This window comes from Myodes glareolus, chromosome 27 (genome assembly GCF_982192425.1).
Source record: "Myodes glareolus chromosome 27, mMyoGla1.1, whole genome shotgun sequence".
Taxonomy (NCBI): domain Eukaryota; kingdom Metazoa; phylum Chordata; class Mammalia; order Rodentia; family Cricetidae; genus Myodes; species Myodes glareolus.
In genome coordinates this window covers 31,032,185-31,057,370 of record NC_142052.1, presented here as the reverse complement: position 1 = coordinate 31,057,370, position 25,186 = coordinate 31,032,185, and the positions used below count along the sequence as shown (strand labels likewise).

General features: G+C 38.0%; 1 protein-coding gene across 2 annotated transcripts in view; it reads left to right on the top strand.

The window, feature by feature from the left end:
* Positions 1-256: 256 nt before the first annotated feature.
* Positions 257-25,186, top strand: part of LOC148117665 (zinc finger protein 431-like) — a 65,133-nt gene continuing 40,203 nt past the window's right edge. For both annotated transcript variants that reach the window (XR_015736798.1, XM_087902267.1), the window contains exon 1: positions 257-351. The gene's annotated coding sequence lies outside the window, so the exon portion shown is untranslated. The remainder of the gene's footprint in view (positions 352-25,186) is intronic.

Here is a 25,186-nt window from a genome sequence, read left to right as displayed (position 1 = left end):
GATCTTTTGTGTCTTTGAAGATAACTGTGCCTGGCAAAGACCACACTGATTACATTCATAGGTTTTCTCTCCAGTAAGTGTTCTTTTGTGGTTTCATAGACTACTGTGATCAGCAAAGACTTTACCACAAAGATTATATTCATACAGTATCCCTCCAATATGTGTTCTTTTATAAATTTGATGAGTCTCATAAAGAAAAATGTCTTTATCACCTTGACTGTATTCACAGGGTTTCTCTCCACTGTGTTTTCTTTTAGGCATTTGAAGATCACTGTGATAAGCAAAGACTTTTCCCCATTGCTTAATTTCATATTGTTGTTCTCCAAAATGTGCATATCCATTCCTAAGAAGGTGAGTGTCATAAGACCAGGCTTTTGCAGAGTGAATATATACTGAATGTTTCTCTCCAGTTAGATTTCTTTCAATCCTTCAAGGATAATTGGCAAATGTAAAAGCTTTACCATATTCAATACACAGTTGAATGTCATATCTATATGAATTAATTTCATAATTTTTTCCAATTGTAAAGAGAAATCAATTATTAAGATTTTATAACTTTCTTTAAAATAATGTTTCATTCTTTCATTAGGGGTCATTTTGCATCTGGAAAAATATGTGTGATTGTAAATCTCTTTGTTTCATGGTTTACCTTTTCACCTTTACAGAAACATTTTTATATGACATTTTGCACAATTTTGAAGAGAACTGGATACACTGAGAGCTTTACCACTTTTACTGCATTGATAAATTATACTATACTGTGAATCATATTACACTTGCTAAGTGAACTAAGAGACACAGATGAATTTGCACAAATCATGGGGATTTTTTGTAATGTGAGTTTTTTGATGTATTAATTGTGATGGTAGAAAACCAGTTACTTGTATTCTTGAATCAAATTCAGCAAGTATACTCTACATGGGAACTACTGGTTATCTTCTAATTGTTCATAAATAAGAGGTGTGTGAAATCTTTCCATATCCCTTTGCTCATATGCTTGCATCAAGAGTCACATGATACATATAGTAAGGAATAACTGTGAATGAAATATTTCCACAATGAATTCTCATGATTTGACTTGCTGTTCCTCACAGCATTGAGGTATAGATATTAAGGTTTCTCCACAACAACGGCCCCTTGACCCTTGACTCTAATGCTGCTTTAACTAAACTTAGCACAATCCCAAAAAGTATATGAATAATGTAAGATTTACCATGGGCTTTTGATTTAGGAGAAAGTTTTGCAGATATACCTATCATCACTGAAATGTGTATACATTTTGCATCATGAGTAGCAAGAAATAAATGATTGGCAGATCTATAATATAGCTGTCATGGTGCTATAACTCAAATGGTAATATCTGTTTAGGCATTGCTTCCTTGACTTTTTCTTAAGTCACTGTCTTGAAAATGCAATTCATATACATGGAATTTAGGTATATGGATTTGTGAGAATTTAATAACCATCAATGCACTTAAAGCTGTGCTTATTTACACTGTTGCTTTTCACTAATGTTCCAGGACACATTAGAAACTCATCAGAGGCACACTGTTATCAACTTGCACAAGAAAATTACCTTGCATGTCTTCTAGAACCTTGCCAATGTTCTTCAGTGTTATGGTCTTCCCAAATGCATCCTAAAATACAGGACCAGAATATGTATGTTATATTATTTAACATTATGCAACATTTAGCTTATTATCTGAAGTGAACATAAGAACTATGACCGCATTATTCACTTCATTCTTCTTTCTAAATCAAATTACAGAACAACATCATAAACCAAAAAAAGTTGTCTCCCTATTTTTAAATATGAAGTAAATTCATTTTTACCTATAGTTCCTGTAGGTCTCCAGCATCACATCTTTGCAGAGATTCTTCTGGGAAGGATTCAGCAAATCCCGCTCTTCCTGAGTGAAGTTGATAAGGACATCATCATAGGTCACTGCCTTCTAAAATATACCATACATTTGTACAATGTAAGCATGCATTGGAAATGCATTCTTCTTTGACAGTATAGTTGTATGATTCTGGTGTCCCTTATTCTTATTCCATGACATAGGTAGTCACTTTAGAAGAAAATGGAAAAGGAGAGTAAATTCTGTCATTCCTCTACACTTTGAATGCGATTTTGCCTCATAAGAGCAATGTCTGTTAACAGGGAGAGACAAGGAAAAAGATCAACAATACATAGTGTGCATGAGAAAAGTGTCTAAAAAATGACTGACTGAGAAAGGAAAAAAAGATGAACAAGCTGTGTGTATTGATGTATTGTGCCTTTAACCACAACACTCACAAAACAGAGGTGGGTATATTTGTCTCCTAGTTGAATGTCAGTCAAGTCTATGCAATCAGGTCCAGGAGAGGTGGCTGTACACATTAAGACCCTGTCTCCATTGCAAATCTCAATGTAACAAACAATGGGACAGAAAAACTGAAAGGTTTTTGCTGAAGTTCCTACAAACGGTTGTTCTCACTCCAGGTCTGTATTCATCTTCCAGATCCCTAAAGTCCTCTAATATAAACTGCAATACCAGGAATATTCTGTAGAAAAAAGAACTGTCTGTTTAAAAAAAGTTACGGATGAACAGATGAAAACAATAGAAATATAAATGTTGGTCATGAATAACCAACACATAGCTAGAGAGAGGGAAGAATAATATAGAACTCTTGCTAGGATTGCATGGAGGTGAACACATTTGCCAGTACTTACATGGTATCACAACTTTCCATTTTTCCATGGTCAGGATTTATGAGACCCTTTGATCACTCTGATGACCAGGTACCCATTTGGCGCACATCCATGCAGACATATAAAATAGTCATACTCATTTTAAAAAATCTAAGCAAGCCTAACAAGCAGGAAGAATTTCATGCAACTGCAATTAATGACTCAGAATACTCAAGCAGTATTAATGTCATGAATACATGGCACCCTGGAAATCAGAGTGACACCCTCTGTCAAATTTTTAAATTCAAGATAAGCATGAAGCAAAGCACAGCAGCTTATACTTGACATGAAAAAATGCTACATTCCAGGGACATCATACAACAACATAAAAGCAAATAGAGACAGAAATGATGTCTCCCACTTCCTTGAGGAATTTGGAGCCACACAGCAAGGACTACTTAGATAAGCCCACAAAACAATTAATACAGCAGGTTACCAAACCCCTTAGCACTAAATAGCAACTGTTTCTGCTACATCTTATGTGATTTAGAGAACAAACCTATAGTGAAGGAAAAAGCATTTCAGTATAAGTAGCAAGTTGGCTGATTAATGTGAAGCACAACACAGGGGATATAAATTACAGGAAATTACATGAAGGATTGAAACTGATCACATACAATGAGGAATTTTATCTAGCAAGGCTTCTCCTACCAAAGATTCACAGGAAATTGAAAGAATACCACTAAAAAGAGAAACTTGTTCAAATACATGATCTTTTCTGAGAGGTTGTTAGTTCATTCAAGTACATTCTGAACCCAGTCACTATTGGTTCATGCTCAAAAACAGAAAAAAATGCATTTAAAAACTTCAGCAAGACACCTTCCTCTCTTCCCCCTTCCCCCTGGGGCCACAAGATCTCCCCAGAGCAGCTCCCTTGCACGCTGGGCCTGGGCTGTGGGCACAGTCCGGCAGGGGCAGTTCCTGTGCTTTAATAGCCTGCCTGAGGACAGGCGGGCCCTGTGTCAGCTCAGCCATATTCCTGGCCAGCAAGAAGCAGTGAACTTCTAGCAGACATTCATTGGAGGAGGGGTGAGTTTGCTCCTGGCCAGAGGGCTTCGGCAAGGAGGAATTCAGACTTTCCCTGACCCCCTCGACTTTCTGGTCACCCTGCAGTGGTGGCTCCACCCTGCTGAGTTCTCCCGAATCCCATCCCAGCCTATATCCAGGTACACCTTCCTTTCTTCCCCCTTCCCCCTGGGGCCACAAGATCTCCCCAGAGCAGCTCCCTTGCACGCTGGGCCTGGGCTGTGAGTGCAACCCGGCAGGAGGGAGTGCCTTGTTTCAATAGACTGCCTGAGGAAAGGTAGGCCTTCTGTCAGTGAAGTCCCTGCCCTTCAAGGGAACCTAACCCGGTACCAGATGATCCAATAGAGAGCATTTGAAGGAAGAGATGGGCAGACGCCAAGGCAAGAACTCCTCCAACAATCTAAAAAACAACATGAAAACACCAGATCCCAATGATCCTACAATAGAAGGACTTGAACCTCTTAATTCAGAAGAAGTGGAAAAAAGTGCCATTATGAAAGCAATAGAGTCCCTTAAACAGGATATGAATAACTCTCTTAAAGAACTGGATGAGAAGTACAATAAAAAGATTGAAGAAATGAGTAAAGAAATGGATGAGAAGTATAACAAAAAGTTCGAAGAAATGAGTAAATCCGTGAATGATACACTGGGAAACCAAGAAAAAACAATCAAACAGGTAATGGGAACAGTTCAAGAATTGAAAACTGAAATGGAGGCAATGAAGAAAACACAAAACGAGGGCCGGCTGGATATGGAAAATCTAGGTAAACAAACAGAGACTACAGAATCAAGCATAACCAATAGGATACAAGAGATGGAAGAATGAATCTCAGAGTCTGAAGATACCATAGAGAAAATAAATGCTCTGATCAAAGAAAATGGCAAATCCAACAAATTCTCATCACAAAACATTCAAGAAATCTGGGACACAATAAAAAAAAAAAAACCAAGTCTAAGAATAATAGGGATTGAAGAAGGAGAAGAATTGCAGATCAAAGGCCCAGAAAATATATTCAACAAAATTATAGAAGAAAATTTTCCCAACCTAAAGAATGATATTCCTATGAAAGTTCAAGAAGCATACAGAACACCGAATAGACTTGATCAAAAAAAAAATCCCCTCACCATATAATAATCAAAACACAAAACATACAGATTAAAGAAAGAATATTAAGAGCTGCAAGGGAAAAAGGTCAAGTAACTTATAAAGGTAAACCTATCAGACTTACACCGGACTTCTCTATGGAAACCATGAAAGCCAGAAGGTCCTGGATAGAGGTACTGCAGAAACTAAGAGACCATGGATGCAAACCCAGACTACTATACCCAGCCAAGCTATCATTCACTATCAATGGAGAAAACAAAATATTCCAGGATAAGAACAAATTTAAACAATTCGTAGCCACAAACCCAGCCTTACAGAAAGTAATATAAGGAAAATCGCAACCCAAGGAATCCAACAATGCCAACACTGCCTACAATAACTCAGACATCTAGCAACCCTTCACGAGCTTAACTCAAAGAAGGGACATATACAAACTCTATTAAACAAACAAACAAAAAATAATAATAACCGGAGTCAACAACCACTGGTCATTAATATCACTTAATATTAATGAACTCAATTCACCTATAAAAAGGCACAGACTAAGAGATTGGATACGAAAACAGGATCCAACATTCTGCTGTTTATAAGAAACACAACTCCACCACAAAGGCAGACATCTACTCAGAGTAAAGGGTTGGGAAAAGGTTTTTCAAGCAAACGGACCTAAGAAACAAGCAGGTGTGGCCTTTCTAATTTCCAACAAAATTGACTTCTAACTAAAATCAATCAGAAGAGATGGAGACGGACATTTTATACTCATAACAGGAACAATTCATCAGGAGGAAGTCTCAATCCTGAATATCTATGCCCCTAATATAAAGCCTCCTACTTATGTAAAAGAAACACTTCTAGAACTCAAGGCAGTCATCAAACCACAGAGACTAATAGTAGGAGACTTCAACACTCCTCTCTCACCAATGGACAGGTCAATCAGACAGAAACCTAACAGAGAAATAAGAGAATTATTGGAGGTATTGAATCAAATGGACTTAACAGAAATCTATAGAACATTCCAACCAAATAGGAAAGAATATACCTTCTTCTCTGCAGCTCATGGAACCTTCTCGAAAATTGACCACATACTGGGTAACAAAGCAAACTTCCACAGATACAAAAAAAAATTAGTAGCCACCTGTGTCTTGTCAGACCACCATGGATTAAAGTTAGAATTCAACAACAGTGCTACCCCCAAGAATCCAACAAACTCATGGAAGTTGAACAGTCAACTACTGAATCACCCCTGGGTCAAGGAAGAAATAAAGAAATAAATTAAAGTCTTCCTTGAATTTAATGAAAATAAAGACACAACATACTCAAACCTATGGGACACTATGAAAGCAGTGCTAAGAGGAAAGTTCATAGCACTAAGTGCCCAATTAAAGAAAACAGAGAAAGCACACATTGGAGACTTAACAGCACACTTGAAAGTTCTAGAAAAAAAAGAAGCTGATTCACCCAGGAGGAGTAGAAGACTGAAAATAATCAAACTGAGGGCTGAAATCAAAAAAATAGAAACACAGAAAACAATCCAAAGAATCAATGAATCAAAAAGCTGGTTCTTGGAGAAAATCAACAAGATTGACAAACCCCTATCCAAATTAATCAAACGGCAGGGAGAGAACATGCAAATTAATAGGATCAGAAATGAAAAGGGGGACATAACCACAGACACAGAGGATATTCAGAGAATCATTAGATCTTACTACGAAAGTTTATATGCCACAAAGTTGGAAAATGTAAAAGAAATGGACATTTTTTTAGATAAGTACCATATATCAAAGTTGAACCAAGACCAGGTAAACAATCTAAATAGACATGTCAGCCATGAAGAAATAGAAGCTGTTATCAAAAATCTCCCTACCAAAAAAAGCCCAGGACCAGATGTTTTCAATGCAGAATTCTACCAGAACTTCCAGGAAGAGCTAATACCTATATTCCTTAATGTATTTCACAATATAGAAACAGAAGAATCATTGCCAAACTCTTTTTATGAAGCTAAAGTTACCCTGATACCAAAACCACACAAAGACACAACCAAGAAAGAGAATTACAGACCAATCTCACTTATGAATATTGACGTAAAAATACTCAATAAAATACTGGCAAACTGAATCCAAGAATACATTAGAAAAATTATCCATTATGATCAAGTGGGCTTCATCCCAGAGATGCAGGGCTGGTTCAACATACGCAAATCTATCAATGTAATCCATCATATAAATAAACTGAAAGAAAAAAACCATATGATCATTTCATTGGATGCCGAAAAAGCATTTGACAAAATTCAACACCCCTTTATGATAAAGGTGTTGGAGAGATTGGGTATACAAGTATCATACCTAAATATAATAAAAGCAATATATAGCAAGCCGACAGCCAACATCAAATTGAACAGAGAGAAACTCAAAGCCATTCCACTAAAATCAGGAACACGACAAGGCTGTCCACTCTCTCCATACCTCTTCAATATAGTGCTTGAAGTTCTAGCAATAGCAATAAGACAACATAAGGAGATCAAGGGGATTCGAATTGGAAAGGATGAAGTTAAACTTTCGTTATTTGCAGACGATATGATAGTGTACATAAGCGACCCCAAAAACTCTACCAAAGACTCCTACAGTTGATAAACACCTTTAGTAATGTGGCAGGATACAAGATCAACTCCAAAAAATCAGTTGCCCTCCTATACACAAAGGATAAAGAAGCAGAGAGGGAAATCAGAGAAACGTCACCTTTCATGATAGCCACAAATAGCATAAAATATCTTGGGGTAACTCTAACCAAGGAAGTGAAAGACCTATTTCACAAGAAATTTAAGTCCTTGAAGAAAGAAATTGAGGAGGATACCAGAAAATGGAAAGACCTCCCCTGCTCTTGGATTGGGAGAATCAACATAGTAAAAATGGCAATTCTACCAAAAGCAGTCTATAGATTCAATGCAATCCCCATCAAAATCCCATCAAACTTCTTTACAGACCTTGAGAGAAAAATAATCAAGTTTATATAGAAAAACAAAAAAACCCAGGATAGCCAAAACAATCTTATACAATAAAGGAACTTCTGTAGGCATTACCATCCCTGACATCAAACTCTATTACAGAGCAACAGTATTGAAAACAGCTTGGTATTGGCATAAGAACAGAGAAGTCGACCTATGGAATCAAATCGAAGACCCAGGTATTAACCCACAAACTTATGAACACCTGATTTTTGACAAGGGAGCTAAAGGTATACAATGGAAGAAGGATAGCATCTTTAACAAATGGTGCTGGCATAACTGGATGTCAACCTGTAGAAGAATGAAAATAGATCCATATCTATCACCATGTACAAAACTCAGGTCCAAATGGATTAAAGACATCAACATTAATCCGTCCACTTTGAACCTGATAGAAGAGAAAGTGGGAAGTAGTCTACAAGATATAGCACATTAGACCACTTCCTAAGCAGAACCCCAGGAGCACAGACAATAAGAGAATCAATGAATAAATGGGACCTCCTGAAACTGAGAAGCTTCTGTAAAGCAAAGGACACTGTCAGTAGGACAAAAAGAGCTACCTTCGGACTTGGAGAAGATCTTCACAAACCCCTCATCAGACAAAGGTCTGATCTCCAAAATATACAAAGACCTCAAGAAACTAGACACTAAAACTCTAATTAACCCAATTAAAAAATGGGGTACTGAACTGAACAGAGAATTCACAACAGATGAACTTCAAATGGCCAAAAGGCACTTCAGGTCATGCTCAACCTCCTTAGCGATCAGGGAAATGCAAATCAAAACAACTTGAGATATCATCTTACAACTGTCAGAATAGCCAAACTTAAAAACACCAATGATAGCCTATGCTGGAGAGGATGTGGAATGAGGGGAACACTCATCCATTGTTGGTGGGAATGCAAACTTGTGCAGCCACTGTGGAAATCAGTGTGGCGGTTTTTCAGGAAACTGGGAGTCAACCTCCCTCAGGACCCAGCAATTCCACTCTTGGGAATATACCCAAGAGATGCCCTAACATACTACAAAAGCATTTGTTCAACTATGTTCATAGCAGCACTATTTGTAATAGCCAAGAGATGCCCTAACATACTACAAAAGCATTTGTTCAACTATGTTCATAGCAGCACTATTTGTAATAGCCAGAACCTGGAAACAACCTAGGTGCCCCTCAATAGAACAATGGTTAAAAAAGGTGTAGAACATATACACATTAGAGTTTTACTCAGCGATAAATAACAATGACATCTTGAATTTTGCATGCAAATGGATGGACATAGAAAACGCTTTACTGAGTGAGGTAAGCCAGACCCAAAAAGAGGAATATGGTAAGTATTCACTCATAAATGGATTCTAACCGTAATTAAAGGTCTTTGAGCCTATTATTCGTGATTCTAGAGAAGCTAAATAAGAAGGTGAACCTGATGAAAATCATGTAGCTATCCTCCTGGATATTGGAAATAGACAAGAGTACCAGGTAACCTCGGGTGCATGTGGGGGTGGGAGGGTTGTTGGAAGGGGAGAGGGTTAGAGAGAAGGGAGTAGGGGAGGAATGGGGAAAGCTCAGTGGACTGGGATGGGGGGAGGGAGGAAGGATGGATATGGGATCAGGGAAGAATATATTTCAACTAAGGGAGTCATTTTAGGGTTTACAAGAGACTTGACTATAAATGGGATCCCAGGTCCAAGGAGAGATCCCCAGATTGTTCTCTGGACAGAGAAGAGGGTGCCTGAACCGGCCTTGGCTCATAACCATACTGATGAATATTTTGCTTATCACCATAGAACCTTCATCTGGCGATGGATGGAGATAGAGACAGAGACACACATTGGAACACTGGACTTAACTCCCTAGGTCCAAACGGGAAGCAGAAGGAAAGAGAACGTGAGCAAAGACGGCAAGACCAGAGGGAACCTTCATCCGACGATGGATTCGTTACAGCCGGAGACCCATATTGAAGCACTGGACTGAGTCCCCCAAGGTCCAAATGAGGAGCAGAAGGAGGAAGAACATGAAAAAGGAATTCAGGACTGCGAGGGGTGCGATCACTCACTGATACAAGGAGACTGATCTAATGAGAGTTCACCAAGGCCAGTTGGACTGGGACTGAACGAGAATGTGATCCCACCAGATTCTCTGAATGTGACTGGCCCGGAGTCTGTCTGAAAAGCCATTGACAATGACACTGGGACTTGTTTCCTCTGCATATACTTGATTTTGGGGATCCAGTCTTTTTGGATACTCACCTTCCTGGACCTGGAGGGAGAGGGGAGGAACTTGAACTTCCCACAGGGCAGGAAACCCTGACTGCTCTTAGGGATGTAGAGGGAGGAGGAGAGGGAGTGGGGGGAGTGGGAGGTTGTTGGGAGGAGGGGCGGAAATGGAAACTTTTATAATTTAATAAAATTACTTTCTCAAAAAAACTTCAACAATTCACATTTAATGATTCTTGAAAAATGACACTTAAAAGAAATCCAACACTAGCTCAGAATTGAGAAATAGATGTATATCTATTTAGGGGTAGACTCACAAATCAGAATACTCTGCTTGTATGGAGATCAGAAACTGAATTCCACAGCTAGAAAAGAGAGTCCCGATGCATGCTTTACATCAGCATATATAGTATAAGAGGTCATGCCGCACTGGGTAACCAGTGTCTTGGTGTCTCTGACTCCTGACAGTTCTTGTGACCCCTTTCTTTCTATTGGTTTGCCTTTTCCATTTTTGATAAAGGTTTTTTTACCTAGTCTTTTTACACCTTTTTATGATGTGTTTCTTTGGTATCCCTTGGAGGCCTGCTATTTTATGTAAATGAAGGAATAGCAGTAGATCTGGGGAAATTTGCATTGGGGAAAACTGGGAAGAGTGGAGGAAGTAGCAGCTGCAGTTAACACGTATTGTTTGACAGAAGAATAAATAAAAAGGAAAAGAAAGAAATGAAAATGCATTTTGTCTGAGTTCTTTGATCCTCATAATCTGTAATAGCCCATATAGCACAAATATCAAAAAAAAAATCTGAAATAATAATAATAATAATAAAAAATTCTGACATTCAAGCCAATCTCTTGACTGACATATCTTGAAAATCCAAGTAACAAATTAGGGATTTCAAGCATGCAATGGCAGAGGATAAACTCCCATTCTGAAAAAGAGGAATACAGTTGTGTTCCAGCCCCAAATTCAAGCAGAAAATCTCTGCTCATAGGCACATCACCTGAGCCAGAAGAACAGGGAGGCAGTCCACCAGTCCATGGTACTAACACACTCCCTACATTATCATGCACAATCCCCAACCAACCCTACAGCTACTATCACCCACATATTGGTGTGTAGCATCTTTCTTATTTTCAGAACAAGGGCAACATAGGTTGTCATCCCTAGATTTGACTTCTAAGTTGTGATGGACATTACTACACTTGAACCAATGTTGATAGCTAATGGTGTTAATTGCTTTTTCTGAGTTACAGCAGATAGCCATTAAAGTTGAGATGTTACTCCAACAGATGAATAATTCTCTGGTGGAGGAATCCTGTTTCAAGGAAGGCTTATAGTACCATACATATACTCAACACACTGTTTGTTTTTAGTTCCCATATGCAACACTAAAGTAATCACACAAAAATATGTTAATTACATCACTGTATAACCAATAGCTCTGGCATATTCCAAGTTAGCTCTTACATCTTAAATAAACCCACTTTTATGAATCTATGTCTTGCCAGAAGGTTGTGACATCTTTATTCTGGCATCTTTATCCTTCAGTGGCTATGTAGTATCTCTTTGACTCTACCAATTTTCTCTCTCTATGTCTGTTTAGATTTTCCATCTGGTTTTACTTTCGAAGCCATTGGCCAAAGCAGTTTTATTCATCTACCAATAAAGCAAGATTTATACAGAAGGACATCCCCATCATCTTCCTGCTTCTGTCTATCTTAAAAGGAAGGTTTTAATTTTAACATAATAAATATTATATTTACAAAATCATTATCAAACAAGAATTATAGTTTCAATATTTAGTTAATTTATATTTGCCAAATTAAGGTAAAGACTATCATGTATTCTATCATTGTGAGTCTAAACTTTTATATCTCATTTACATTTCACTATAAGTAAGAAAAATAATAACTACATAGATTTTGACTCAATCAAAAAACCCAGAATGATTAGCCCAGAAGGTCTGTGGCAACAAAAAACCTCTTTTCCATAGTAACAAGCCCTTAGACTCAAATTTTGAGGTCAGGCTACCTTTAAAGTATATGTGGGGTTACCAGAGCTGCCCCCAAATTAAATGTCTTTCTGCAGTCAGAATATCAAAGAAAGTAAAATAATATATGTAACCTAGACTATTTGTGTATTTTCCATCTTTTCAATGCCCATTTTTGCTTTATTTGTTTATCTTGATTTAAGAACTTCAGTATAATATCCTTAAACAATTTTTGAATCTATGATTCTGTCTATATTTATCCATTCTGTCTTAAGGCCATGGAAATTTATCAAAGAGACTATGACCGATACAGAGTCCTTTACTGTGTATCTGTAATCATTTTCTCATAAGGAACATTTTTGTAATGGAAAGTTTGAATTGATTCCCATTTTTGTGCTTTTAGAACCCCTTGTTTTAAGCCTTAGGTTTTATGTGAATGTATGATGCCAAACATTGGGTGCTATAATGTAAACAGGGACTACACTTTCATCTTCTGTCTGCCCAGACCCAAATAATTACACACAAACTATATAATGACAACAGTTTTTGGTCAATACCTCTTGCATATTCCTAGTTAGATCTTACATGTTAAATTTATCGATATCTGTTCGACTATGTATCACCATGATGCTGTGGCTTACATGTAATGTTTTGTCATTTTTCACCTTCAGTGGCTACATGGCATCTCTTAGACTCTGCCTACTTTCTTTGTTCGGACTTCCTACCTCGCTTTACCCTCTTAAGTCATGGGACAAACCAGCTTTATTCGTCAATCAATAAAAGCAACACATATACATATGGACATTATATATCAACTATGGTATGACTTCTGGTCTCCCTCACAGTTCCTTAAAGAAGAGCCAGAGGAGAAACCTGTAAAGAATCTGTAAGGTACATGCAACTGGTATGCCTTCCCAGGGTCCCATGTTAGGTAAGACTGCCCAGATTAGACTCCCAAGAGCAGCCCTTCCCACTACTGGGTTATCAGAATTTACATGTCAGGCTAAAGAAGTCTTCCAAACTCAGCCTTTCCACCTCAGGGTTATACAGGACCCTAATCTGGGAAATATGAATTTCAGTTTAAAAGTCCTTTAGTATTCCTAGAGCACTTCCTGCTCCTTCTCCTATCCCAATGAACACAGTTCTTTGTGCACAAATTCCAATGCACATTGATTGTCCAGTTCAGCCAACCCTTTGCTTCATAACTAGAAAGCAACCCCCCCAAAAAAACAGGTCACATGCAAACAGTAACTGTTGTTAGTGTGTAACTGTTGCTAAGGAAAAACAGGCCATGAATAAGAAAACAATGAGAAGTCAATGGTACAGCCTGTAGGCAGGAAATAGACTATGGACATTATGGAATCATAATCTCAAAAATTATTTTGAACAATGGAAACACTTATCATGGCCATGTGTTCCAGAGACTAGGGGTTTGTATGAGAGAAAACCAAGAATTACTCACATCCTGTTTCTGAGGCTATACATCTTAAACCACAAAATTAATGGCCCTGTTAGGCAAGGTCACACCATTTTACCCAGACTTTCTATACTGGTTGAAATAGTGTAATTACAGTAATTCAAATTCATAATAAAGTCAGTCCTGTATGCAGATTGATTTCATGATAAAATCAGACCTTTATGTCCTTTATCCGGATTACTGAATGTGTTGCTCTATGGACCCCAAGAAATGGTCAATCAGAAAATTTATGGATCATCAAATGTTATTTACATGACTCTACATTACTCATCTCAACTAACGCTGAAGTAGGAAATTTCTCCCTTTCTTTTCTGCCCTTCTCTTTCTGCAATATCTCTACATCAGCTTCAAAGGTGGTCAGGGAAAACAACTCTTGCAGAGGTCCTGATTCAATTATATGTCCAAAAATCAGACAGAAATACTAATGGCCACTCATTGTCTGGTTCATTTAATCATTATCACTGATCTGTCAAGTTGCAGTCTTGAAGCAGTTGCAGTGCTGGGCAGCAGAGGTGAGATGAGGTTTTCAAAGTAATTCTAAATTACTTACTATGAGACAAGCTTCAGCTACAGGAGATATTACTCCAAACTGAAATCAATCATCAACAACACTAGAGGAAAATGGAATGAAATTATTAAATGACCTAGAAACATTGGAGAAAACAAACAAATGGAGATAAGAGTAGTAATGCACTTAAAGAAAATGTTAAAAATAATGCCAATAAGATGATACTTTAAAATAATAAAAGTAATGTATTTGTAAGACAAAAAATCTTAGTTATGTTGACTTCAAAAAAGAGTAGGACCTTCTCTAGAAGAAGGAAAATTATTAATAAGAGATTCATTAATTTTATCCATATGTACTTGCTGGCTGCTGAGATTTGTAACATGACTCTGAGAGTTGCTCTCAATAACCATTTTCTCAAATCTCTCAGATGACATAACTGTGTCCAGCATGATTCAACATATTGGCCTAGGAAAGATGCCTAATTGAAAATTCAGTATCCTTTGGTGCAAGTTGATCTTCCCAAAGAGTGCACCTACCAGTCTGGTCTGTCTTCACTAAAGAGAAATCAGTTAATGCATGCTGGAAAATAATGAAATTGCTCCCCATTACAATCAGTTCCTCTTTCATAATTGTAACTCCAGTAGCCCTGTTTCCCTTGGCAGTGTACTCTCAAAACTGTTGCTTCTTTTCTGGTCTGAAGGTAGAAACCACTCTCTACATGCAAATGCTTTTCCTTTTCCAGCAACAGATATTCAATTTTATGACATAAATGTATAGCTATGAAACTCTAACATTGTAGAATCATTTAATTTAATATTTTGACGGTATAATATAGGACAAAGTCATTGCCCTGGAGAGGAAAAGACTGGGACCAAAGCCACTTATGTCAGATAAAATAGCTAGTCTCAGGAAAAAAATCTAAAAGGCTGGAAATACAGCTGTCAAGAATCAAGGGCTATGCTCTGATCAAACTGGAACAAATCTACAGTCTCTTGTTTCCCATGGAAACAAATACAAAACATCTTTTCCAAAGCATTTTTTATTTTTATTTGACAAATACTATTTTTACTTCTTTTTTAAAGTTAAGAGAGACCTAAAGAATCTACGTTGATTGAAGTTTGCAGTCATCTACCACAAGAACACTTGCTCAGCTGTGTTGATAATAAAGCTATTAGGCTTTATTCCTAATAGACAGAAACAACCTAGATGTCAATGTCTCTCAACCAATACATGCATAGAATCACGTGGTACATTTATACAATAAATTATTAACCAGTTATAGACAGGGTCATTATAAAATTGCAGCTCAATGAAAGAATACAAAAAAAACATTATTATGAGTGAGGTAACCAAAACACAAATGACAAAAATGGTAAGAACTCCCTTATACATTAATATTAGTTGTAAAGTAAAAGATAATAATGCTACAATCTGCAGACACAGAGAGGTTAATTAACAACAAAGGCTCAAGGGAGATACATGGATCTCCCTTGAAAGACAAACTAGAATAGGTCTTCTGGATTGAATGGGGGTGGATGGGGAAGGGAACAGGAGAAATCAGGATTGGGGTGCTTGGATATAGGGAGAAAGGGGAAAACTGCAGGCATTGGGGCATATTTGGGAGCTGGTATGATATCTAGTACAGTAAATACTCATTAGATTGTATGAAAATGCTCCTAGCAATGACTTTTAGGAAAGGGGGATAAGAACCCTGTGGAGCCTTCTCTAACCAGGCAAAGTTTTCAACATTGGGACAGGGACACCAACCCAGCAACCATAACTTCAATCTACAACTATTCCTGCTTGCAAGATATGTTGAGGTATTTGTTCCTCAGAACTTGTAGGAGTAAAAAACAAATAACTTGTGAAACTCCAGGCTCATTCCTTTAGTGGGAGACCATGCCTACCACTACTTGGATGACTAAGAACCTGAAGTTCACTATACTACAGGTCTATGATAGAACCAAACACGATAGGAAAAGGAAGTCCATGAAATGATTTCTAATAATATTATGTTATACTCATAGAATGGTACCTCATCCAATTGTTATCAGTCTGACTTACTCCAGGAAATGAAAGCAGCAGGAGCAGACACAGGCAGTCAAACAATAAGAGGAGCTAAGGTGACCCTGCTGGCAATGGGGATGAAGTACTATAGCAACCACCTCCCACCTTGGTTGAGGATCCTAGGATAACACAGCACAGAGAACCAACTAAGCAGGAGTCATTGGTGCTCACAGAGACTCCTGATCCTATAGGGGCCTATACTAAATGCCTCACACATATGATATTAGTTCATACTTTGGGGCTTTGTGGGACTCCTAAGACTGGGTGTGTATATGTGGCATATACTTTAACTCATTTGATAACTTTTAAAACCCTTTTCCTCATACTGAGTCTCTATATCCTGGCTTGACATGGTTTCTGCATAGTCTTAATTTAACTTGTTGTACCATGTATATGGGCTGGTTTTCCATGTCTACTAGACAATGTCCTTGAGACATCAGAGAATAGGGAGCTTCAGGAAAAAAATGCCTCCATGAGATTTAGAAATGAGGCATTCTCTCAATTATTGATCAATGGCAGAAGGCACAGCCCATTGAGAGTTGTGCCATCTCTGGGCTGGTCCTGGGTTTTATAAGAAGAGAGGTTGAGTAATCATGTGAAGTAAGAAAGTAAGAAGCACTCCCCCATCATATTTGCATCAATTCTCGAATTGATCCCACCCTCCTTGAGTTCCTTCCCTGGTATGCTTTAATAGTGAACAACAATATGGAAATATAATCCAAATAAACCCTTTTCACCCAATCTTCCTTTTTGGGCATGGTGTTTCATCACAATACCAGAAACCCTAATTTTAAAAAGATCCCATGTTTTATTGATATGCATGAAAGACCTTCTCTTTTCAAAGATAAACAAAGAAGAAAGATTTTGGGGAAAGGTGGGACTGAGAGAAATGGTGGAAGGAAGCACTGCAGTCAAGGTGAAAGAAAAAGAAACAAAAGACAAATGAGAGAGAGAGGAATGAGGACAAATCAGGGAAGATTGGATCAAGGAAAAATGAAAATTCAGCAGAGCAAATGACAAATCCTGTGGTTCTCTCTCAGGTACATGGGGCTTCATTTTTTGTTTGTTTTTTTGTTATCTTTTTGTGTTCCTTGAGACAGGGTTTCTCTGTAGCATTTGGGCCTGTTTTGGAACTAGCACTTGTAGACCAAGTTGACCAGGAACTCACAGAAATACACCTGGAACTCACAGAAATCCACCTGCCTCTGCCTCCCGATTTCTGGAATTAAAGGCATGCACAACCAATGTCCAGTGGGGCTTCATTTTCAAAAGGTATACTTTAATAGCTCTGTCCCAACTGAAGCATTAATTTAGTTGATATTTATCAATAAAAACTCAGACCGGGCAGTGGTGGTGCATGTCTCTAATCCCAGCACTCAGGTGGCAGAGGCAGGCAGTTCTAAAAATTAAACTAAACTAAAATAAAATGAACTAAAATAAAATAAAAACTCAGGTGTCAGATGGCAGGGTAAGAACTTGAATGATCAGAGAACCAATTGATCAGCCACAAGTAACTACTACCTCTTCAATTTCTCATTGCAAAAAAGTGTCCATATCTTCTCTCATACCTGCCTTAATATCCCTGACTTCTACCTGGCCAAAGTCCTCAAATCTCTATGGTAATTTTCAGTCTGGTAGTCATTAGCTCTGTCCTGACTCCAAGCGACCTTGATCAAAATGTCATACATCTTCCCTTTTTGTCTGAATAAAAAGTGAAGGATTTACTAAGACAGTAAAGCTATATATAAAATACACAATAACTATGTACAAATATAAATATGAACGTTTCCATTTGGTAAATTTTGAGAAAATATTTTATTATCTATCCTATCTAGGTAAATCCAAAGTGTTGTAGCTAAATGACTATTTTATTGATTTTTATTGAGTTCTACATTTTTCTCTACTCCCCTCCCTGCCTCTACCTTTCCCCAAAAACCCTCCCCCCAAGATCCCCATGCTCCCAATTCACTCAAGAGATCTTGTCTTTTTCTGCTTTCTACTTCCCATGTAGATTAGATCTATGTAAGTCTGTATTAGTGTCACCATTGTTGTCTAAATTCTCTGGGATTAGAGTTTGTAGGCTAGTTTTCTTTGCTTTATGTTTAAAAACTGCCTAAGTGAGTACATGTGATAATTGTCTTTCTGTGTCTGGGTTACCTGACTCAAAATGACATTTTCTAGCTCCATCCATTTTCCTGCAAAATTCAAGATGTCATTATCTTTCTCTGCTCTGTAGTACTCCATTTTGTAAGCGTACTATATTTTCCGTATCCATTCTTCAGTCGAGGAGCATTTAGGTTTTTTCCAGGTATTGGTTATGACAAACAATGTTGCTATGAACATAGTTGAGCACATGTCCTTGTGGCACAATTGAGCCTCCTTTGGATATATACACAAAAGTGGTATTAGCGGGTCTTGAGAAAGATTGTTTCCTAATTTTCTGAGAAATCACCACAATGACATCCAAAAGGGTTATCCCAGCTTGCATTCCCACCAGCAATGCAGAAGTGTTCCCTTTTCCCACAACCTATCAAGCATAAATAGTCATCAGTGTTTTTGATCTTAAATGACTTTGAAGAAGTCATTTGAGTTCAAGCATGCCTGCTGTGCTTCTTCCAGTAATCTTGGGGGCTGTAATATCTGTGTAAGCCAACAGAAAAAGCATTTTTCTTAGTTGAAAGAGCACATTTTTTTCTATGAAGAATTGGGTTAGTGTAGGCCAACCAGGGGCACTCCTTGTTAGTGGTTAGTAGCTGCTTAGCTGAATCAGATAATGCACCTGTTTGAGCTGCCTCCAAGCACAGTGCATGGAGGTGGTGAGCTGACTGTACTGCTCTTTGCTCTGCCTTTTGACTGTACTTAGTATATACACTGGCTGAGAAATAAACTTGGGCTGTTTTGTATTGACCTTCATTCCTCTCAGTCTAACCTATATTTCTGTCTTCATTTCTCTCAGTCTAACTTTTTCTCAGTTTCAGCATCCACTCGCAGAAAACCCCTAGATGAACTCTACTAGATAGATCAAATGGGGTATCCTGTCTCCATAAGTCCTCAGACTGAAGGCTGTTTCTATGAAACACTCAATCCTCAGCTCCTCTCCTCCCACCTTATATTGCCATCTCTGCCCAGTCATGTCACTTCCCATCTGCAACTCTCTAGTGCTGGGATTAAATATGTGAGACACCAACACTTGAATCTAGGACAAACTAGTGTGACTACTGGAAGTAAAGGTGTGTGTCAGCACTGTCTCATCTGTAAGTCTGGCCAGGGTGCCTGCTTTACTTTACGATATTCAGGCAAGCTTTATTATTAAAATATAAATGAAAAAATAAAATAAAATTCTTAGAAGCAAGCATCTAAGACCAAGAAGAAAAAACTAAAACAGTTTATCACCAAACAGTATAAGAAATATTCTAAGTACAAATTGGTGAAAGTCCATCATTTTCAAAAATTGAATGACATAATTAGATTATGATTGCTAAAATCAACAATATAGATGGACCATTGACAAAGCAAGACACAAACACAGATCTGCAAATATATATTATGGTTCCTTAAGTAAGAACTACAAGATTATAATCAAAATCAAATTACAAGAAACAACTGGCCATCACACATCCTGTACATTCCAGTTCTCTCATTTACCTATAAAAGAAAATGGGTTCAGTGAGAAGGGATGTTTCACCAAAATTTGCAATATTCACTTGAAGTCTTCTGATGTTTTTACTTTACAGAAAATAGTTTTAATTGCTGAAAGCATCTCATTCTCTTATGGAAAATAAAATTATATCTATTAGGATCACTTAGACACCATTTTGTTTCCTACAATTGGTGATTGCCCCTAAGTCTGCTTCAGAGTGAGGAAGTTAAAACTTTTTAAAAGAAATTTCAAGAGAACAGACTTTTAAAGACTCAGTGTACATGGAAAGTAACTTGCTTTACTCCAACTGCTTTATAAGTCACACTTTTGAAAACAAAATATTGATGTATTTTGAGAATGTTTGTGCATGAGAGAAAAAGCCTTAAATATGTGTACATGTGATATACAAAAACAGAGGTCAAATCCCATGGATTGGCAATAGTAAAAATTTATTAACTTCCCAACTTGAGTGTAGGTTTGAACTCAGGTGATAAAAAATAATATGTGCTAAGCCACCTGTGTTAGACAGTCAACTGCATGGCTCAAATGCATAAAATTTGTTTTGTTTTGTTTTGTTTTTTGAGACAGGGTTTCTCAGTAGCTTTGGTGCCTGTCCTGGAACTAGCTCTTGTAGACCAGGCTGGCCTTGAACTCACAGAGATCCACCTGCCTCAGCCTTCTGAGTGCTGGGATTAAAGGCATGTGCCACAACAGCCCTGCATATGCATAATTTTAAAACTGTGAATTGGTACAGTCATTTAAGAACTTTGAAGGTTTAAAATAGAGGACAATCAAGGTCACTGCCTGGGAAGCACCAGACAGGGACAAAGGCCACCTGATTCAACATAACCGAAATTGTCTCAGAAACAATAATTCTATCAGGATGAAAATGCAACTCTTCTAGAATTAATATGCCTTTTTTCACTGAGAAATCACCTTGCACATTTAGGAATTTAATAAAAAAAATCTCTTTACTGAAGGTATGCATCAATCTCTGGCCAATGCTCAAAGGAGAGTCAGGATAGACAGATTTTGCATTCAATATATGCTGTTATCCTTAAGATTCTTTTAGGATCATAGTCTAGATAATACTTGGAACAAATGAAATAGAAACAAGCAACTTGCCAGTCTAGCTATTTAGGCAAAAATATTCCCAGAATATTTCCTTAAGTACACCAGTGACCTGTTACAGCAGGCCATTCTTCACTTATGGGGTTCTAAGGTGAAAGTTACAAGAGATGAGACAGACTGGACAAGTAAAAGATAAAAAGAGATAGGGTAGGGGGTGTTGCACAAGATATATTCCATGCATAGTAAGCTTCTTAAGAAAAATAGCATCTTGTCAGGTAGCAGTGGTCCACACCTTTAATTCTGAGACACAGGATAAAGAGCCCCATGGTTCTCTGTGAATACAATGCCAGCCTGGTCTACAGAGTTCCAGGACAGTCAGTACTGTCACAGAAAAACACTGTATCAACAGCAAACAAACAAACAAAAAAGATGACAGCTAGCATTTTGTATACTACTTCCTGGGGGGAAATGGAAGAATTATATGAAGTCAGCAGAAACTGTCATACAATGAGACAAATTTACTAGGAACCTAGTCTAACAATTCTACACAAGGGGTACACGGCATAGCACATCTTGATATCCTTCCTAAGCTCAGAGCAAACTTGGTACTGGTAACCATAGCTCCATATAGTGGGAAAGGTTGAGTTGTCCAGATCTAAAGCAAACCCTCTACAAAGGCCTTGGCATCAGACTATTTGGGGCTTTCCTATTTTTAGAGAAGGAGCTCTGTTTTATTATCAATACATCAGGTCCTTAGAGAAACTCACAAGGCTTAGGCCCCAGGCTGTTACTAGGTCTCCCAAGAATATCCCTCCTCCCTGCCTGAGGTCAAAAATGAAAGACTTGATTGATCAGGCCAGTCCTTCACACAATGGTGTTTTACATTTCAAATATGTGTCACCTGGTGTCATATTGCCCATCTGGTAGAACTAAGCTTTTCTCAAAAGGAAAACTGGAACTTTAAGGCACACCAGGCCATAAGGTTGGTTGTGACCTTGTAATGCCTCCTTGAGCAGCCTGTTTAGAAACCTGTTCATTGATATTTCGATGGGCCTAGCGATTTTTTTAAATCAGTAATGGCTTCTTTGAAATGCGTTCGAGCCAAATATTTGCACAAATATTGCAGGTGAACAATGCATACCCAAGCATCCTAACCTCTACCAGCCCTGATTCGCATATACTTAGCTTTTGGGTATTTTCGACACAGTACTCCCTCAGCTAAATTCTACTTTGTGAGCCTTAATTATTTCCGAAGCATTGGTAAATCCTTTGTATCAACAAATCTACTCTTCTACATTATGGTACAGTAGTGGAGTGCTAGCCAGCACGTGCGATGCCTTTGATAACCTCCACAAATTTAAATATAAATAGAGATTATATTTAAAGCTTAAATGCAAAGTGCTCAATATTGAGAAGATATTGGAAAATCTAGGCTTCTCTGAGTTTGGCAACTTGATTCTATGAATGAATCAACCCCGTTGAAGTTGACTAGAAAAGTGTTTGTACACCCACCTTCCTGCTGCTCCCAATGCTCTTGAAGCAGATTAAGTCATAGAGCAAAGTTATATAGAGGCCTGCCGACAGGCCCATGAGTTAGCATGGACCGTGAGGAACTTCACAATACAGAGAATATGGCGGCAGGTTCCCACCCAGACCCATGGAGGTAAAACCATAGTGTCTTCCAAACCTCGCCCTCCGCTTCTCCCCATCAGGAAACAGCATTCCCTCACTCACCTTGTTGTGCTTCTCCATTTTGCAAAAGTTCTCAGCTCATCATCTCTCTGCAACAGCAACTCCACCCAAGAACAGGAGGATCCACTGGCACCAGCTCCTCGTCAAAGCCAAGACTGAAGGTAGCTGCCCGAAAGAGACCTGCTCTGCTTCTGACTGGCAGGTCACCTGGAGTACATGAATGGCTAGTGAGTCCTGTGTGGCAAGAGCACCTCCCATAGGGCTATAGTGTGCTCAAAGAGACAGAATACTGGTTCCTGTCCATTCCATTCACCCCAACAGAGAACTTTTCTAGATCTGTGTTTATATACATTTCAATAGCACTTGCACCTAGCGACAAAAGCAATCAATGTCATCTTCTTGCACTCCATAGGAACTTTCCCTTTTTCTTCCAGCACAGTATATGACTTGTGGGGTGCACAGTGCTAGGTGGGTGGAGTAATTTTCTGTCCTACAGATGTAAGGATGGCTAGAATAATAACAACTAAAGAGAGTTTTAAAGTTACAAAATGAAATATTTGCTCTGTGGCTTAATTCTGAGGTCAGATAAACTGAAGGTACTTTTTACATGGTTTTCACAGGGATTTTACACAACAGGAAAGAGAAAAGCAGAAACCAGATATCAATAAAATTATTTGTCTTTTCCCCATCAGAAAGCTGGATGATGGCTCCATTGTTTGATGGGTTTTGTTCCTTAAATTTGAAGCAAACTCCAGGCAAATGAATAAAAATAAAAAGAATAGTGTTCATGGAAATTTGAATATGTAGAGAATAATGGAGCTTGAAAGAATGTCTTCAAGAGCACTATTGTTAGCCAGCACATCTTCCTCCATAGTCAGGTGAATAAAATATACAGCTGCGGTATTCAAGATTCTCTACATGAACAGGATAGGTAGAATGAATCTCACCATGGATGTAAAAAAGTGAACTTATTAGAATGTCTCACAAGCTGTGGTCCGGGTAACTTAAGACTAGCTACCTACCAATGGCAATTGAAGAATCCAATAGCTTGCTTCTCAGCCTTTTGTCTAAGGTCTAGTGAAGAATCCAGTAGTTATTCTGCCAACAAGGCTCTGTGACTCAGCTGGTTTTAAGTATACACTAAAATTACAATGAAGTAGGCGCTAATGCTAGTAAAGGAATGAGTTTGGGAGCCAGAGCCAGAACACAGAGGCAGCAAAAGGCTGTTATTCTTCAAAATACTTTATATGGGACTGCTGCTACCAGAATGTAAGATGCTGATTAAAGTTGGGTCATGGTCTTTGTTTAATTCTGGGTTTTTTTTTGTTTTTGTTTTTTTGGTTTTTTTTTTTTTTGGTGACTTCAAGACAGGAATTTTCTGTGTAGTTGTAGATCTCATTCTGTAGGACAGACTAGTCTCAAACGCAGAAAATCCCACTACCTCAGCTCATGAGTGACGGTGTTAAAACTGTGCAAAGACATGTGCTGTAGAGAAGGCTCACTGGTTAAGTGTGCACAAACACCAAGGAGCTTAAGGTGGGTCCTATCATCTCAAATTATACAGATTAATGGAGGATTTTCCCACTGTAAAACCTTTATGTAAAATCTCTCTCAGGTATAACCAGTTCTTTGTGTATCAGATGATCCCAGAGGTAGTCAATTTTAACTATCAAAAATAGCCAGCCATTTCAACAGCCAAAACAGAAGAAATGAGAAAAAATACTTGCCTGCAAGAGGTACAAAAACCATGAGAGATTTTTTTCAAAACAGTGTTTTTCCTCAACAAATGAAGCATGGAGATTTTACGTAGGGAGGTGAACATGCTCATGAAATGTTCTTCCTTTCCTTAAGCATGCCAAGTTAACAAATTCACTTCTAACCACAATCACAATGTAAAAGCAAAGACATTTAGGGATATTCTCACCTCAAAATCATGTGGGAACAAATGTAAATTGGAGAAATGATGGAAAGAAATGCCTCCGGCATGTTCATATTGTACCATAAGGTCTTGCTTGAAAATCAAGTAGATGACACTGTAAAAATTTGATTATCAATCTTGATGCTTATTCTAAAAGATATGTTTACCTACAGCATAATTTTCACAAACACAAAAAAATAGAGAACACAAAACCAGAAAACTTCAAGGAAAAATCACCTAACAGTCCTCTATATAGTGCTTCTGGAAGAACAGCTCTGATGATCTCTATTAATCTCAAAGAAAGCTGTTTTTGGTCTGAACAGGCTGACTAGGCAGAAGGCCACAGCTGCTACATAGTCTACAAACAAAACAATCACACAACCCAATAGTTGTGGTTATCAAAAGTTTTAGATACCAGAAAGATATCCTCCAAGGGACATTGTCACTATTCTAAATATATAATCATTTGTATTTGACATAAGTATGTTATGTTTAGTCATAATTAGAACCCGATTATTGATTTTAATTTGGAAATTCATAAGGAGATATGATTGTATGCCAAGTTGACAATGGACTGATCATGATAGTTGTTCTTGGTTTTCAACTTTATTATATCAGGAATGAACTACAATATGAAAATGGAGGGCACAGTTGTGCTCTGTACCTTCAGGGAAGAGAACAATAGGCCAGTGATCCAAATAGTAAGGATGGATGACACTCAAGTTTGATCTAGACCTTGAAGCTA